General features: G+C 44.8%; 1 protein-coding gene across 4 annotated transcripts in view; it reads right to left on the bottom strand.

The window, feature by feature from the left end:
* Positions 1 to 15,507, bottom strand: part of SEMA6B (semaphorin 6B) — a 1,880,978-nt gene extending 1,865,471 nt beyond the window's left edge. For all 4 annotated transcript variants that reach the window (XM_073594847.1, XM_073594838.1, XM_073594868.1 and 1 more), the window contains exon 1: positions 14,966 to 15,507. The gene's annotated coding sequence lies outside the window, so the exon portion shown is untranslated. The remainder of the gene's footprint in view (positions 1 to 14,965) is intronic.
* Positions 15,508 to 15,830: the final 323 nt, after the last annotated feature.

Raw genomic sequence — 15,830 nt, 5'->3', positions numbered from 1 at the left:
TGGAAGAGCAGATTGCCCCGATAGCCAGGGATTGTTGCTGAGATCTAGCAATTTTCGCCAGTAGGCGTCCCATTTTTTTTCCCCCTCATCACAGAAAGCAAGCTTGGTGAAGAACCTCTTACGTTCTGCAGTGGAGGATCTCAAGTGATCTGAGGAATCCTGGGCCAACATCCATGCCTCCCTTGCAGAGTCTGTTGGGTCTGTAACATAGCATAGTTCCAGCTATTGTACCTGATCTTCCACCTTTGAACATTTCCTATTTTTGTATAGTATCTGTATATTTGCTATGAGACTGGAAAAAGCCATTGATTTGGGCTGCTATCCGTTCTGAAGGGGGGGGGGGGGGACAGTTTAAGGCAGAAGGCGTTGAGCTTCCAAGGAGCCTTGGGTAGTGAGTTGGGGGGCTGGGTAGTCAGCCATAGGGCCATGGGGGAATGATCAGACACTCCTCGGAAAGTATTCCACCCTGGAGGTATAGTCTACCATGTTAGATACACAGCTCCATACGTGACAGGGAGCCATGGGTTTTGGAGAGACATGAAAATTGATTTGTATCTGGGTTAGTCATCAGAAAATGCATAGCAGAAAATGCATTAGGCAGAGCATGGCCCTCAAGGGGGCTGTACATTGGAAAAACATTGTGAATAGGAGGCAGTCAATCTCACGCAACTGCGCAGCATATGAGTTGAAGAAAAGACACAAACTGATGCAAAATATATCCTGGGATATAGCCATGGTCAGCGGACATGGCTAAATCTTCCCAGGCGTTGTAAGGTATATGTTCCATTATATCTTCTCGTGCCAACTGGGCACCAAAACAAAGGCCATGTAACCCATGACCACAAATGGTTCACAAGCAACCAACACGGTAACATCACCCGTGTGGGCTAGTATATGCAGCAGAACCAACAAAAAGTGGAAAGTGCGTAGTCACTCGCTGTGTATAGATTGCAGAAATAGTTCCTCTGTAAAAGGTAAACCGTATAAGGGACTTAGCGCCCGACATTCCCCCGTTCCTTGTATCTCCTAGCAGGGATCATCCTGCACCATCTTCGTGTTCGCGGCGGCGGAGATCTTGCTCATTTTGATCCATCCAAACTACCGCATCTTGTGCATTTTCAAAGAACTGATTCTGACCTCTGGCTGTTAGCCGCAGCTTGGTCGGGAATAACATAGCATAGGATAACTGGAGCCTTTGCAATCTCTTCTTGACATCCACAAATTTCGACCGTCTGTGTTGCACCTCCGTGGAAAAATCTGGGTAGAACGAGATTTTTGCGTCATTGTAGTGAATGGCCCCCTTCTTTCTGGCCAAGCGCAGCACTACCTCCTGATCCTTGTAATTAAGAAGCCTGGCTAGTACCGATCAGGGAGGGCTGCCAGTTGGGAGCGGTCTCGGGGGTACCCTGTGTGCCCTTTCCACAGTGTAGATAGGTGAGAAGGCTTCTTTGCCAAACACATCCTGCAGCCAACCTTCAACAAATGCTGTGGGGTCCCTGCCCTCCACCTTTTCTGGGAGCCCCACTATGCGAACATTATTGCTTCTCAGGCGGTTCTCGATGTCATCTGTTTTGTTAAGGGCTTGGAATGCCTGTTGAGTAGCCATTCTAACATTCCTCGTCAGAGTGGGCAACTGATCCTCCACATCACTCACCCTGCCCTCCACTGCAGTGGTTCTTTCCCTGATCTTCTGGAGGTCTTGGTGGAGAAGAGACACTGTTTCCCTCAGCCCTCCAAACTTCTCTTTTAGGTCATCCACAGAGGCAGTGCACTTGTGGACTGCATGCAGGATCTCGCTAAGTGCGGGTTGAGCACTGTCCTCTGAAGGTATATCAAATATATCAGGCATAGGGTCAGTTTGTGAGTCTAATGGCACTGTGTCATCTATCAGGTCTGCATCCTCCCTGTCTGCAGGCTCAGGGAAGTGTGTGTGTGTCGCTGTGAAGCATTCAAGGATGAGTCAGCATTGCCAGACAGCTTCTGGGTATAGTAAAGCATATCCCTGGGCTGCTCTTTGGGCTTAGGGGGTTTGTTTAACTTACCCCCTGCTCGGTTTTCTTCTCCATGCCTTGTGGTGCTTTAGGAGGCTGTGACTGCCAGGCGCCAGCTTGGGGCGCCACGGCGTCTCCATGGTTCCCCGTGTCAGCATCAGCTTGGTTCGGGTAGCCAGCGGGTCCGGATAGGTCAGGGTGTCAGCGGGCAGTGTTTGTGGCGAAATCCGGGCAGAATCACTTGTGAGGAAAGGATTTTTTACAGGATCACTGTAGCAGGAGCTCAGTGCAGCAGGTCTGCTCACATGCCTCGCCAGGCCACACCCCCCCTGCAATATTTACATTCTTGGTAAACTCATTCAATGAATCCAAGTTCTGCAAGCTGAGATAACATGCACTACTGTACACTACTAACTGTATGATTGAATCAGTTCTGATATCACTGTTTTACTAACCTGATAGCTTATTATTCTAAATAGGAAACCTTCATTTTGTTTGCAAATATTAAAGATTCTAACTACCAGCAAGAATAAGTCCATACATTGAAAGAGCACTGGTCACTTCAGATCCATCATGGCAGCTCCTGTTAGTGGGCATCCACTCACCTGCTGCGGCCATGTCCCTCACCTTGTTGTATCACTGCCGCATCACCAGCCATCCCATTAAAGTGAATAGGACTGTTGGTGAGTCAACAGCAGGTTAGAGGAGGAGCCGTTGCGGGACAGAGATGGCAGTTGCTCTTTAAAAATGATGATTTAAATCGAGTTGATTTATATTAAGCCTTTTTACTAGTGATTTAATTCGTGATTTAAACAGATTTGATTTAAATCAAATCCACCCTGATTTATGTTCGATAAAGAGTCATCCCTTTGGTTTTTACCTCATATCTTGTCTGTGTACGATGTTTGGGGTAAAAAGGGCTGGTATTAGCTCTCAATCTGCTTCGAACGATTTGGAGGGCAGGAAGCACGGTTCGGCGGAAGGAAGCACCTAGTCAGGGTGCCCAAGCGGTTCCATCACAGCATGGAATAGAGGTTTGTTCCAATTTGATGAGTCGTCTATTCAAATTCTACCTCACCTAACTTGCAGAAACCTTTCCATGAGATGTCAGCTGCAAACTCTGCTTGACAGAATAAGGTAATGTGGAGGCTCTTAAACATGGAACTGCTCTTGCAGCTTGCAAGTTCCCCTTAATGGTGTCTATTTTCTCCTAAACAACCCTGGATAGCTTACAGGCATATTTAGTTTCTTAGATACTGAACCCCTGACTCTTCCTGATTGGCTGGCGAATTAATTATACTCTGCCATGAGACCACTTTCTCAATTATATCACCGGACTCGACATAGCAAAAGCAAGTCTCGCTAATCCTCTGCTGATCAGCTATCCAGGAAATTGTGATGCATGGATTCAGGCCCGGACAGGGAGAAAAAATAGGCCCGGACATTTTGGACTGGGCAGCCTGACCCCTGGGGGGAGGGGGTGGAGATGGGGGGGCGGGCATTTGCGTGGGTGTTTGTGATGGGATATTCATCCTGAGAGACAGCCTCATTCCAGCAAAGAGACAGCCTCAGACCAGCAAACAGACAGTCCCAATCCACCCCCCTTAACCGCCGCTACAGAGCAGGACTTTGGCTGTAACACACACTGGATCAGTTCAGTTGACTGCATGGATTGCTCATGTAACTTTGCTACTATTTTTCTTCTACATGTCTGTGACAGTTACTCTCAGATACCAGTTATTGTTCCTTAGCAAACTTCTAATTGCTTTTTGCCTCTCGCAGTTTTCAATGTGTTGTCATAACTGAATTTGTATCTGCCACCGTACTCATTGGGCTTCCTCTACCTGAACTAATTTGAGCACTACTTTAACACCAAAGTCCAAAATCTATAAAATGCGGCGCTAAAAGTGGCAATTGGTAGAAAGTCCAAAACTGAAAAGAAGGTGTAATCCAATCACCAGCTATTGTGCATGTATAGAAGAGCACTCGGCACCACGTGATAAGGTGATCTGCTTACCAGATGGCTGAAAGAGATATGCATGTGAAAGTAATCCCAGGTTCATCCTGCATATTCGGCTTTCTGGTTCCCCTCATAGATTAAAAAACAGCAATATCCAGATAGTATTCTCCCTCAATCAACTTCTCCAAGAACTCACACCAGAAGCAGGGATTTACCTGAGATCCATCCTTGACTTTCTCACATATTATGATTTAACCACTTCCGGACCGCCGCACGACGATGTACGTCCAAACTTTGAAGGGAGATACCGTTGTTATGGCAGCAGCTAGCTGCCATAACCCCGGTATCCCCATTTTCGTGTGGCGGCCGGCTTTCTGATAAAAGTGGTCCCTGTGGCGGATTCGCCGCAAGATCACTTTTATTGGTGCCCACCCCTCCCGCCACGATCCGGTGCCCTCCGCCGCTTACTGGAGCCGTCGGTAGCGGCGGAGGTGATCGCATCCGTCTCCGTCCTGTGCCTGGAGACGAGTGAGGCTAAGATGGCGCCCACTCGTCTCCATGACACTGCTGGGCGGAAGCGACGTCAAAACGTCACTTCCGCCCACGCCTCTTAAAGGCATATTTTTTTAAATGTCATTTTTTTTAAATGACTTTTTTTTTTTTATTGCATTTTAGTGTAAATATGAGATCTGAGGTCTTTTTGACCCCAGATCTCATATTTAAGAGGTCCTATCATTTTTCTATTACAAGAGATGTTTACATTCCTTGTAATAGGAATAAAAATGACACAATTTTTTTTTTAAAACAGTGTAAAAAAAAAAATAATGTAAAATAAATAATAAAAATTAAAAAAAAAATGTAAAAAACCCCCGTCCCGACAAGCTCGCGCGCAGAAGCGAACGCATACGCGAGTAGCGCCCGCATATGAAAACGGTAGTCAAACCAAGGTATCACTGCGACCGATATGGCGAGAGCAATAATTCTAGCCCTAGACCTCCTCTGTAACACAAAACATGCAACCTGTAGAATTTTTTAAACATCGCCTATGGAGATTTTTGAGGGTAAAAGTTTGACGCCATTCCACGAACGGGCGCAATTTTGAAGCGTGACATGTTGGGTATCAGTTTACTTGGCGTAACATTATATTTCACAATATAAAAAAAATTGGGCTAACTTTACTGTTGTCTTATTTTTTTATTCAAAAAAGTGAATTTTTTCCAAAAAAGTGCGCTTATAAGACCGCTGCGCAAATACGGTGCAAAAAAAAGTATTGCAACCACCGTCATTTTATTCTCTAGGGTGTTAGAAAAAAAACCATATATAATGTTTGGGGGTTCTAAGTAATTTTCTAGCAGAAAAACCTGTTTTAAACATGTAAACACCTAAAATCCAAAACGAGGCTGGTCCTTAAGTGGTTAAAAGAAAACTGTTTTGCTTCACCATGCCAGTCTTACTTTTCACACATCCTGAGCTGGGTCATAGCTCAGATAAATGGAGATTGTCTCGGAATTGTCTCTACCCATATCATTAAAAGGTTTGGCCGAGATATGGAAACTATCTGGGTTCAGACTATTCCTTCCTGTGGACAATCTGTGACTGTCTATATGGATATATTGCTCCAAACTTCTGATATCTATTCATTTACTTTTTTGGGCCTAGCTTCCCATGTTTCCTGCTTTCTAGTCAATGTCCGGGATACTTAATGTATGTCTTCGCCTCTACAGGGGTCTGGCACCCAACCTACTTCTAGGCAGTGTCTACCTACAACCCTTTTCCCGTAATCCGAATGGAGGACGTTAATCTTCTAAAACCCTTCTTACTACGGACTCATTACCCTTCCAGTTGGAGGGTTGAATATTCCAAAAAGGTTGGCGGTTCTGGAAGCCCAGCAGCAATAAAACAGAAGATGTACAGGGAGTGTGTGGTCACACGGTCCAGCGATGCGGCCGACCGAGCCCTCGGTTCACTTCCTCCGTTCTCTCCGGAGCCGGCATAACAAGTGTGGGCAACCAGCTGTGACAGCTTGCGACTTCACAGCAGGTGCGCGCGAGTCGAGCTGCACCTACTCAATGGCTGGGCAATCTTCTGGGACCTGTGATGTGTCCCAGAAGATTGCAGGGAGGAGAAGAGGAGAACTTCCGCTCAAGTCGCCTAGGCGGCCGGAGCGGAAGTGGGATCTGGGTACCTGTCAAAACTAGGTATACACTAACCCCCCCAAAAAAATGTCATGCCAAATGTGGAATGTAAGGGGGTGAGGAGTTCTTAAAGCGGAAGTTCCACTTTTGGGTGGAACTCCACTTTAAGTTTATAATTAAATTGTATACAGCAGCACAGATCCTCCAGTACCATCCCCCATCCCCCCCTCCACGTCCCGACCCACAACCCATCCCCCACCTAACCTATCTCTCCCAAACACTAAGATCAATGTCCCCCCTCTCTAAAATGAATGTGGCTCTTTCAACAGGAGCTGGGGCGGGCATGTGTATATTTACCCTTACTGCAGCTTACCTAGCATGCAATCTACTTTGCAAGCATCTCCTCATCTACCCAGTCCTTTATATCACGGACTATTAGCTGGTTCATATTGATGACGGGACACTGTTTAGACTGACATCTGTGACTACCAATTTGATTGTCATCTTATTTCTTAATGAACACTGGGTTCCAGCAGCATTGCCTTCACCTTGCAGGGTTAGGGTCATTGAGCGAGATTATCTAGATTTGTGTGGTCGCATAATGGCTTCAGCTGTGTAACAGCATGTGCATGTCAACAGTCCAATGTGGTCTTAAGGTGATATGCCAGCTAGACCATTGCTTGAACATTGCTGTGACGCTGTATCCAAATTAATTATTTATAATAAACTTAAGGAGGTAGCCTGTGTAGACGTTTCCTTTTGGAGCGTTAAATATTCTTTTCTATTTTACAGGAAGCTGGGAATGTGTCCTGGACAAAAGGTATATTTCCCAATTATTTAAGTTGTGGTCCCTTTAAAGGAGATGACTTACAAACTCATAGCTAATCGCCTCACACCCCCTAATCCCACATATTGCACATTTAGACCAAATTGGGTTTACCCCCAGAAGAGAAGCCTGGGATAATACCCTTAAGATTATTTTCCAGATAGAATATGCACAGAAATATAAATTACCAGCCTGTCTGATATTGGTTGATGCTGAGAAAGCATTTGACCTTGTATATTGGATATCCCTCAAAGCAACACTCCAACAAATAGGACTGGGTCCTATTATCTTATACAAAATATAGGCACTTTATCGTAACCCTTCGGCTTGTGTTTGATCGAATGGTGTTCTCTCAAAACCCCGTTTGGAACCATAATGGTGCTCACCAAGGGTATCCCCTCTCCCCATTATTGTACATTCTAACCATGGAACACCTTACAATAGCCTTGCCTAATAACCCTGATATTAAGGGAACTGAATTGGGAAGCAACCATTATAAACTTTCACTTTACGCAGACAACTTCCTTTTGTATGTCTCAAATCTGATTATATCACATCCATCTACAGTGCATCCAGAAAATATTCTACGGCGCTTCACTTTTTCCACATTTTGTTATGTTACAGCCTTATTCCAGAATGGATCAAATTAATAATTTTCCTCAGAATTCTACAAACAATACCCCATAATGACAGCGTGAAAAAAGTTTGTTTGAAATGTTTGCAAATTTATTAAAAATAAAAAAAGGTAAAAATCACATGTACATAAGTATTCACAGCCTTTGCCACAACACTCAAAATTGAGCTCAGGTGCATCCTGTTTCCACTGATCATCCTTGAGATGTTTCTACAACTTGATTGGAGTCCACTTGTGGTAAATTCAGTTGATTGGACATAATTTGGAAAGGCACAACCCTGTCTATATAAAGGTCCCACAGTTAACAGTGCATGTTAGAGCACAAACCAACCCATGAAGTCCAAGGAATTGTCTGTAGAGCTCCAACAGAATTGTATTGAGGCACAGATCTGGGGAAGGGTAAAGAAACATTTCTGCAGCATTGAAGGTCCCAATGAGCACAGTGGCCTCCATCATCCGAAAATGGAAGAAGTTTGGAACCACCAGGAGTCTTCCTAGAGCGGGCCGCCCATCCAAACTGAGCAATCAGGGGAGAAGGGCCTTACTCAGGGAGGTGACCAAGGACCCGATGGTCACTCTGACAGAGCTCCAGTGTTTCTGTGGAGAGGAGAACCTTCCAGAAAAACAATAATCTCTGCAGCACTCCACCCATAGAGCCTGTATGGTAGAGTGGCCAGACGGAAGCCACTCCTCAGTAAGAGGCACATGACAGACCACCTGGAGTTTTGCCAAAAGGCACCTGAAGGACTCTCAGACTATGAGAAACGAAATTCTCTGGTCTGGTGAAACAAAGATTGAACTCTTTGGTCTGAATGGCAAGCGTCATGTCTGGAGGAAACCAGGCACCGCTCATCACCTGGCCACTACCATACCTACAGAGAAGCATCATGCCGTGGGGATGTTTTTCAGTGGCAGGAACTAGGAGACTACTCAGGATCAAGGGAAAGATTAATGCAGCAATGTACAGAGACATCCTTGATGAAAACCTGCTCCAGAGCGAGCTGGACCTAAGACTTGGAGGAAGGTTCATCTTCCAACGACCCTAAGCATACAGCCAAAATAAGAAAGGAGTGGCTACGGGGACAACTCTGTAAATGCCCTTGAGTGGCCCAGCCAGAGCCCAGACTTGAACATTATTGAACATCTCTAGAGAGATCCGAAAATGTCTGTGCACCGATGCTCCCCATCCAATCTGATGGAGTTTGAGAGGTCCTGCAAAGAAGAATGGGAGAAACTGCCCAAAAATAGGTGTGCCAAGCTTGTAGCATCATACTCAAAAAGACTTGAGGCTGTAATTGATGGCAAACGTGCTTCAACAAAGTATTGAGCAAAGACTGTGAATACTTATGTACATGCAATTTTTTTACATTTTCATTTTTAATAAATTTGCAAAGATTTCAAACTTCTTTCATGTCGTCATTTATGTGGTATCGTTTTTGTAGAATTTTAAGAAAAATAATTAATTTAATCCATTTTGGAAAAAGGCTATAACATAAAATGTGGAAAAAATGAAACATTGTGAATACTTTGCAGATGCACTGTATTATAAAATAATTTAATTAATTTGACCACATGACTTTACAGTGAATTATGATAAGACAGAAGCCTTGAACATATCTTTTGTCTCTTCACAATCTGTGTGATCTGTGTATAACCCCGTACAGCTGCCTTTGCAGCTTAGGAGGGGCCATAAAAACATGGCTCAACCACCTTTTTTTACCATCCCCAAACAGCAAGTAAACAAGGTCTTAAAGTCTTTCACATGGGTGGGCAGTAAGAGCAGGAGGTCCAGCCATGTTTTTACCACCCCCCTGACTGCCCACATGAACAAGGTGATGCAGCTGCTCAGTGATACACATTATACATCTAGGATGCTTTGCTTTGTGGTTGCAGCAAAAATGAATGGGGTCACACGCAGTGTGCAGTTGCAGTATAGTAGTTCATCATTTTCAGGTTTGAGCCCGGGTTCACACTATAACGGCTGCGGATCGCATAGGAGCGCTGTGCGTCTCTGTTCCCAGTTTCAGGGACGAATCAGGGCCGATTCTATGCCTGAATTTGGCCTTGAAATGGAGCCAAAGATGCACAGCGTTTTTGTGCAGTGCGCTCCGCAGCCGCCCCGGAGATATGTGAACCGGCTCCATAGGGAGCCAGTCACATTCTCCTACTATGCAAATTAGATGTGGGGAAACGCACATCTAATTCGCATAGGTGTGAACCCGGGCTAAAACATGGGGTTGAGGGGTGACATATGGCCTCCTACTGCCTCCTAGATGTCCTCTAAAAAGCAATCCACCACACTGCTTTTCAGAGGGGTAGCAATGATAGACGCACATCTGAAAAAGCCCTTAGAGGCCTTTCTGTCCCCCTCCCATCAGAGCCCCCTAGATCCTTTTTTTTTTTTCATGTACTTCTCAGACCCTACTTCCCAGCTAACCTCCCCCATCCCACTGACATACAGTAGATGCCAATCAATCCTCCTCAGAGTGGCACAGTGGCAGAGTGATACATCAGCATTTTTTCCCCACTGACATTGATGCAGCACCATTTTTTCTCTTAGCAATACCACCAACACAGAGACCATTTTTCCTTCAATGACACCACAGATGCAGTGACGGTTCTCCTTATTGTGACACCAACCATGCAAGGACATTTTTCCTTCCAGTGACACAATCTTCACGGGACAATTTTTCTCCTTTCAGGGACAGCACTGAGAAAGGGACAATTTATCCTTTCATTGACACCCCCGATGCAGGGACATTTTCTCCTTTCATTGACATCACCAATACTGGGACATTTTTTCCTTAGGCTCCTTTCACACTGAGGCACTTTGCAAAGAGCCCTGAAAGAGCCGCTCAATGCAATCCAATGTGAAAGCCCCGAGGGCTTTCACACTGGAGCACTGCGCTTGCAGGGCGGTCTAAAAAGTCCTGCAAGCCGCATCTTTGGAGCGCTGTAGGAGCGGTGTATTTACCGCTCCTAAAGCGCCCCTTCCCATTGAAAACAATGGGAGAGCGCTCCAAACCCGCCTGCAAAGAGCCGCTGCAGCGGCACTTTGCAGGCGGTTTTAACCCTTTTTCAGCCGCTAGCGGGGGGTTAAAACCACCCCGCTAGCGCCGCTAAAACGATGGTAAAGCGGCACTGTACCGCCAGCGCCCGCACGCCTCAGTGTGAAAGTCTTATTGTGACACCAACAAAGCAGGGCAAGTTTTTCCTTTTTAGTAACACCAACAGGGCAAGGACATTTATTCCTTCTACTGACACCACCAATGCAGGGACATTTTTTTTCTTTCAGTGACCACACCAATGCTGGGGCATTTTTTCCTTCCAGTGACACCACCAATGCAGGGCCAATTTTTCCTTCCAGTGACACCACCAAGGCAAGGACATTTTTTTCTTTGCCACTGTTGGCCCCATATTTTTGCACCAATTCTAAACTCTTCCGTTCACTGCAGTGCACCTCAAATATTGGTACTATTTCAGCACATGTCACAAACATTACACAGATTTCTTCGCACATGCCGCTATTAGCTTCAGGGTTAGCTTCAGGGGTGGTCTTAGGGCACTTTCACACTGAGGTGGGGTGGGGGGGGGCATCGGCGGTAAAGCGCCACTATTTTTAGCGGCGCTTTTCAGCTGCTAGCGGGGTGCTCTTAACCCCTGCTAGCGGCCGAAAAAGGGTTAAAAGCGCTGCTGCCAAAGCGCTTTACAGCCGCTTTGGCAGCGCTGCCCATTGGTTTCAATGGCAGGGGCATTTTTTGAAGCGGTGTATTCACCACTCCCGCAATGGCCAATGTGAGCATTTAACCTTTGAAGTATGTTTTCATATTCTTGAAGTTCAGCTGTAATGATTTATTCATGAACATAAAGTAGCATTCATGTGGATCTTTAATATCTGCTTTGCGTTTAACTGTAAAGCAGAACCTCATGTGAGCTGCTAATTATGTATATGAAATCCAAAATCAAAAATGTAATATACAGTGGGGACAGAAAGTATTCAGACCCCCTTAAATTTTTCACTCTTTGTTATATTGCAGCCATTTGCGAAAATCATTTAAGTTCATTTTTTTCCTCATTAATGTACACACAGCACCCCATATTGACAGAAAAACACAGAATTGTTGACATTTTTGCAGATTTATTAAAAAAGAAAAAAAATGAAATATCACATGGTCCTAAGTATTCAGACCCTTTGCTGTTACACTCATATAATTTAACTCAGGTGCTGTCCATTTCTTCTGATCATCCTTGAGATGGTTCTACACCTTCATTTGAGTCCAGCTGTGTTTGATTATACTGATTGGACTTGATTAGGAAAGCCACAAACCTTACAGTTTGCAGTGCATGTCAGAGCAAATGAGAATCATGAGGTTAAAGGAAGTGCCTGAAGAGCATAATTGTGGCAAGGCACAGATCTGGCCAAGGTTACAAAAAAAATTCTGCTGCACTTAAGGTACCTAAGAGCACAGGGGCCTCCATAATCCTTAAATGGAAGACGTTTGGGATGACCAGAACCCTTCCTAGAGCTGGCCGTCCGGCCAAACTGAGCTATCGGGGGAGAATAGCCTTGGTGAGAGAGGTAGAACCCAAAGATCACTGTGGCTGAGCTCCAGAGATGCAGTCTGGAGATGGGAGACAGTTGTAGAAAGTCAACCATCACTGCAGCCCTCCACCAGTCGGGGCTTTATGGCAGAGTGGCCCGACGGAGGCCTCTCCTCAGTGCAAGAAACATGAAAGCCCGCATGGAGTTTGCTAAAAAACACCTGAAGGACTCCAAGATGGTGAGAAATAAGATTCTCTGGTCTGATGAGACCAAGATAGAACTTTTTGACCTTAATTCTAAGCGGTATGTGTGGAGGAAACCAGGCACTGCTCATCACCTGTCCAATACAGTCCCAACAGTGAAGCATGGTGGTGGCATCATGCTGTGGGGGTATTTTTCAGCTGCAGGGACAGGACCACTGGTTGCAATTGAGGGAAAGATGAATGCGGGCCAAGTACAGGGATATCCTGGACGAAAACCTTCTCCAGAGTGCTCAGGACCTCAGACTGGGCCGAAGGTTTACCTTCCAAAAAGGCAATGACCCTAAGCACACAGCTAAAATAACGAAGGAGGGGCTTCACAACAACTCTGTGACTTGAATGGCCCAGCCAGAGCCCTGACTTAAACCCAATTGACCATCTCTGGAGAGACCTAAAAATGGCTGTCCACCAACGTTTACCATTCAACCTGACAGAACTGGAGAGGATCTGCAAGGAGGAATGGCAGAGGATCCCCAAATCCAGGTGTGAAAAACTTGTTGCATCTTTCCCAAAAAGACTCATGGCTGTATTAGATCAAAATGGTGCTTCTACTAAATACTGAGCAAAGGGTCTGAATACTTAGGACCATGTGATATTTCAGTTTTTCTTTTTTAATAAATCTGCAAAAATCTCAACAATTATGTGTTTTTCTTTCAATATGGGGTGCTGTGTGTACATTAATGAGGAAAAAAAATGAACTTAAATGATTTTAGCAAATGGCTGCAACATACCAAAGAGTGAAAAATTTAAGGGGGTCTGAATACTTTCCATCCCCACTATATATTGCAGCCTGCCTTAGGTACATTAGATGTGCATTAGTTTTCCTCTTTTTTACACTTTGTTTTCCCCGCTCTGTTTTTACCTGATGATTTGGCTAACAACACACCTCCTTTATTTACACTCTGGATGAATGAGCACAGGGGACACAACAGACAGCATCATTGTCAGTCTGGGGGGGAGAGAAATGTTAGATGCAGTAGCAGATGAAAATACACTAACAAATTGAAGCCAAACTCCAGATCACACTTTATAATCACATGCAGGGTTTTTTTTTATCTTTTTCTAAACTGATACATCTGGGGGAGAGCTTGTTCTTTAAAAAAAAACATAACAGACTTACTGGCTGGATCACCAGATGAAAGCAGAAGAAAGCCTAAAAAAGCAAACTAATGCAGCCATCACATCTATGATTTGGTAAGCTACCATATAATAAATGTTTGCTTCTGGGTTTAATACTGTTTTAAATATATTATATTATTATATCAGATATAACCTATATAACAATGGTGGCTGGTGTTTTTTTTGGGGGGGCAACAAACAGCCCCCGGGCGGCCGGTGGAGCAGCACTACCCTCACCCCCCCCGGCCACTAACACACTCCCCCACCACCACCCTCTGTCCTTACCTTGGATGCGGGCGGTGAGAGCGTGGTGGGCTCGGGAAAAGCTGCTCCGGTGTCCTCTCCTGGAGCAGCTTCCGCGGTGTCTCCTCTCTCCTCCACCCGCGCTAGGCATGGAATAGGATCGCCAGACATTTTGGCCAATCAGGAAACAGGTTTTATACCTGCTTCCCGATTGGCCGGGAGGAGGATCAGTGTTGCAACAGTAAATTTTCATTCGTTGTTGCAACACACCTGGGTGGGCTGCAGACACAATGCTCTGGGTCCCGAGTCCACCCTATTTTGAGGCCTCAGTGCTTAAAAAAAAAAAAAACCCTGGCACACACATGAATAGGGGGGGCGGCCGCGGATAGATTCATGCTATCATTATGCATATAGGTGGTGGCGCCCCTGATATATAAATATATATTAGTACAATAAATCCAGCTACATGGGAGCTACTAGTGTGAACATTTTTAATAATGCCCAGTTATTAATGAGCTATTAGTCCCCAAAATATTCCTCCTTCACAGGCATCACAAGTCTTCTGCTACTTTGGAAGAGGTTAAATACACAATCACCAAAAACTGCATCAATTATGGTTTATCAATAACAGCCTAATGTGTTTCAGTATATAAAAAATCCAGCCTGTAGACCCCGAGTTTAGGAGTGTGCGTAACAATACATTACTGTACATGTTCACAGTGTGTATATAGGGTGGTGGCCACTCACAGTGAATTTACATGCTAAGGGATATAATCAATATGCATTATATTTAGAAAAGGTGTTTATCTTGCGCTGCAATATTATTTACATTTCATGAGCATGAAGCACACTATACGGGAGGTGATTTGTTTGTGGAATTGCTGCTCCCATACAGTGAAAAACGCAAAATGTACCACTGAAATCAATGTCATGAACAAATAAACGAGTTACCAGTATTGTATTGGCACTAGGAATTATTGCAGTGGGCTGCTGCAATAGGATGGGGCAATTAATATTAGAAATACAAAGATTAGCATATTTTGGATAAACCACCAGTAAAGCCTCACAGATACATCTTGCGTGGGCAAAATACACCGTACCGATCTGCAGACAATTAAATGTAGTGAATACATCATTCAAAATCAACAGAAAGGATTCTCTCGCGCAGCACCGTAAAATCATAACGAGAGCGTTACATCGCGCAACAACAGGCCTGTAGCACAATCTCTTACGGTCATAATCCCATTACTGTACCTTGTGTCTTTGTTACATCATGCATCAGCTGTATATCCGTCCAGTGCAGCTCTCTAAAGCTGGGTACCGGTAAATAGTCACACGGTTCTTTTCAGGTTTTGTCACCGGCTGTTCTGGATGTCTCCGTGGGCGTCAGACTATGAAGTCCCAGCTTCCTCAATTCTGCCGTGTGAGAGACCCAAAGCCTTCAGGCCTTATCATACGAATCTGGCATTCCATTACCATTTCCAAACTGTTTAAAACAGCCTCTCTCACAAATCCTAGTTCTCATCTGGCTGTTTTCTCTTATTTCTCAGTAGCCACGGTTTAGAAAGCCACTGCCTATCTATCTAAGAAACCCCTCCCCCTTTTTAGATCTCTATGTCTGTTTCACTTACTACATTTTCTGTGTAGGGAAGCGTGTGTGAATGCATTTTCACTGCCATAACTAGAGAGATTTACCACTCTTTGACTTTTTCTTTTGCTTTTAATATTCCATATTTAAACCAGAACTTGATTTTTGTTTTGTTTTTGTTTTTTTGTTTGCTGTCTTGCACCTGTTAAACAAACAAACAAAAAAGATAGTGGCTTTTGCCACAGTATTTACCTTATTTCTGGTGCTGCAGTGCAGCTCACCTTCTGGGATTGATGGTGGCGAGCACTTCCTCTGGGCTCATACCAACAGAGACTTGCTCATTGGCAGGTATAAACGCAGCCTAGGCTTAGACCCCTTTCACACTGGGGCGGTTTTCAGGTGCTTTACCACTGGAAATAGCCTCTGCTAAGCTCACGAAAACATTCATTCCAGTGTGACTTTTCACACTGGGGCAGTGCACTTGTGGAAAGGGAAAAAAAGTCCTGCAAGCAGCATCTTTGGGTCGGGTTG

This window comes from Aquarana catesbeiana, linkage group LG01 (assembly GCF_042186555.1).
Source record: "Aquarana catesbeiana isolate 2022-GZ linkage group LG01, ASM4218655v1, whole genome shotgun sequence".
NCBI lineage: Eukaryota > Metazoa > Chordata > Amphibia > Anura > Ranidae > Aquarana > Aquarana catesbeiana.
The sequence above is the reverse complement of the archived record's forward strand: the minus strand, read 5'-3'. Positions and strand labels throughout refer to the sequence as shown.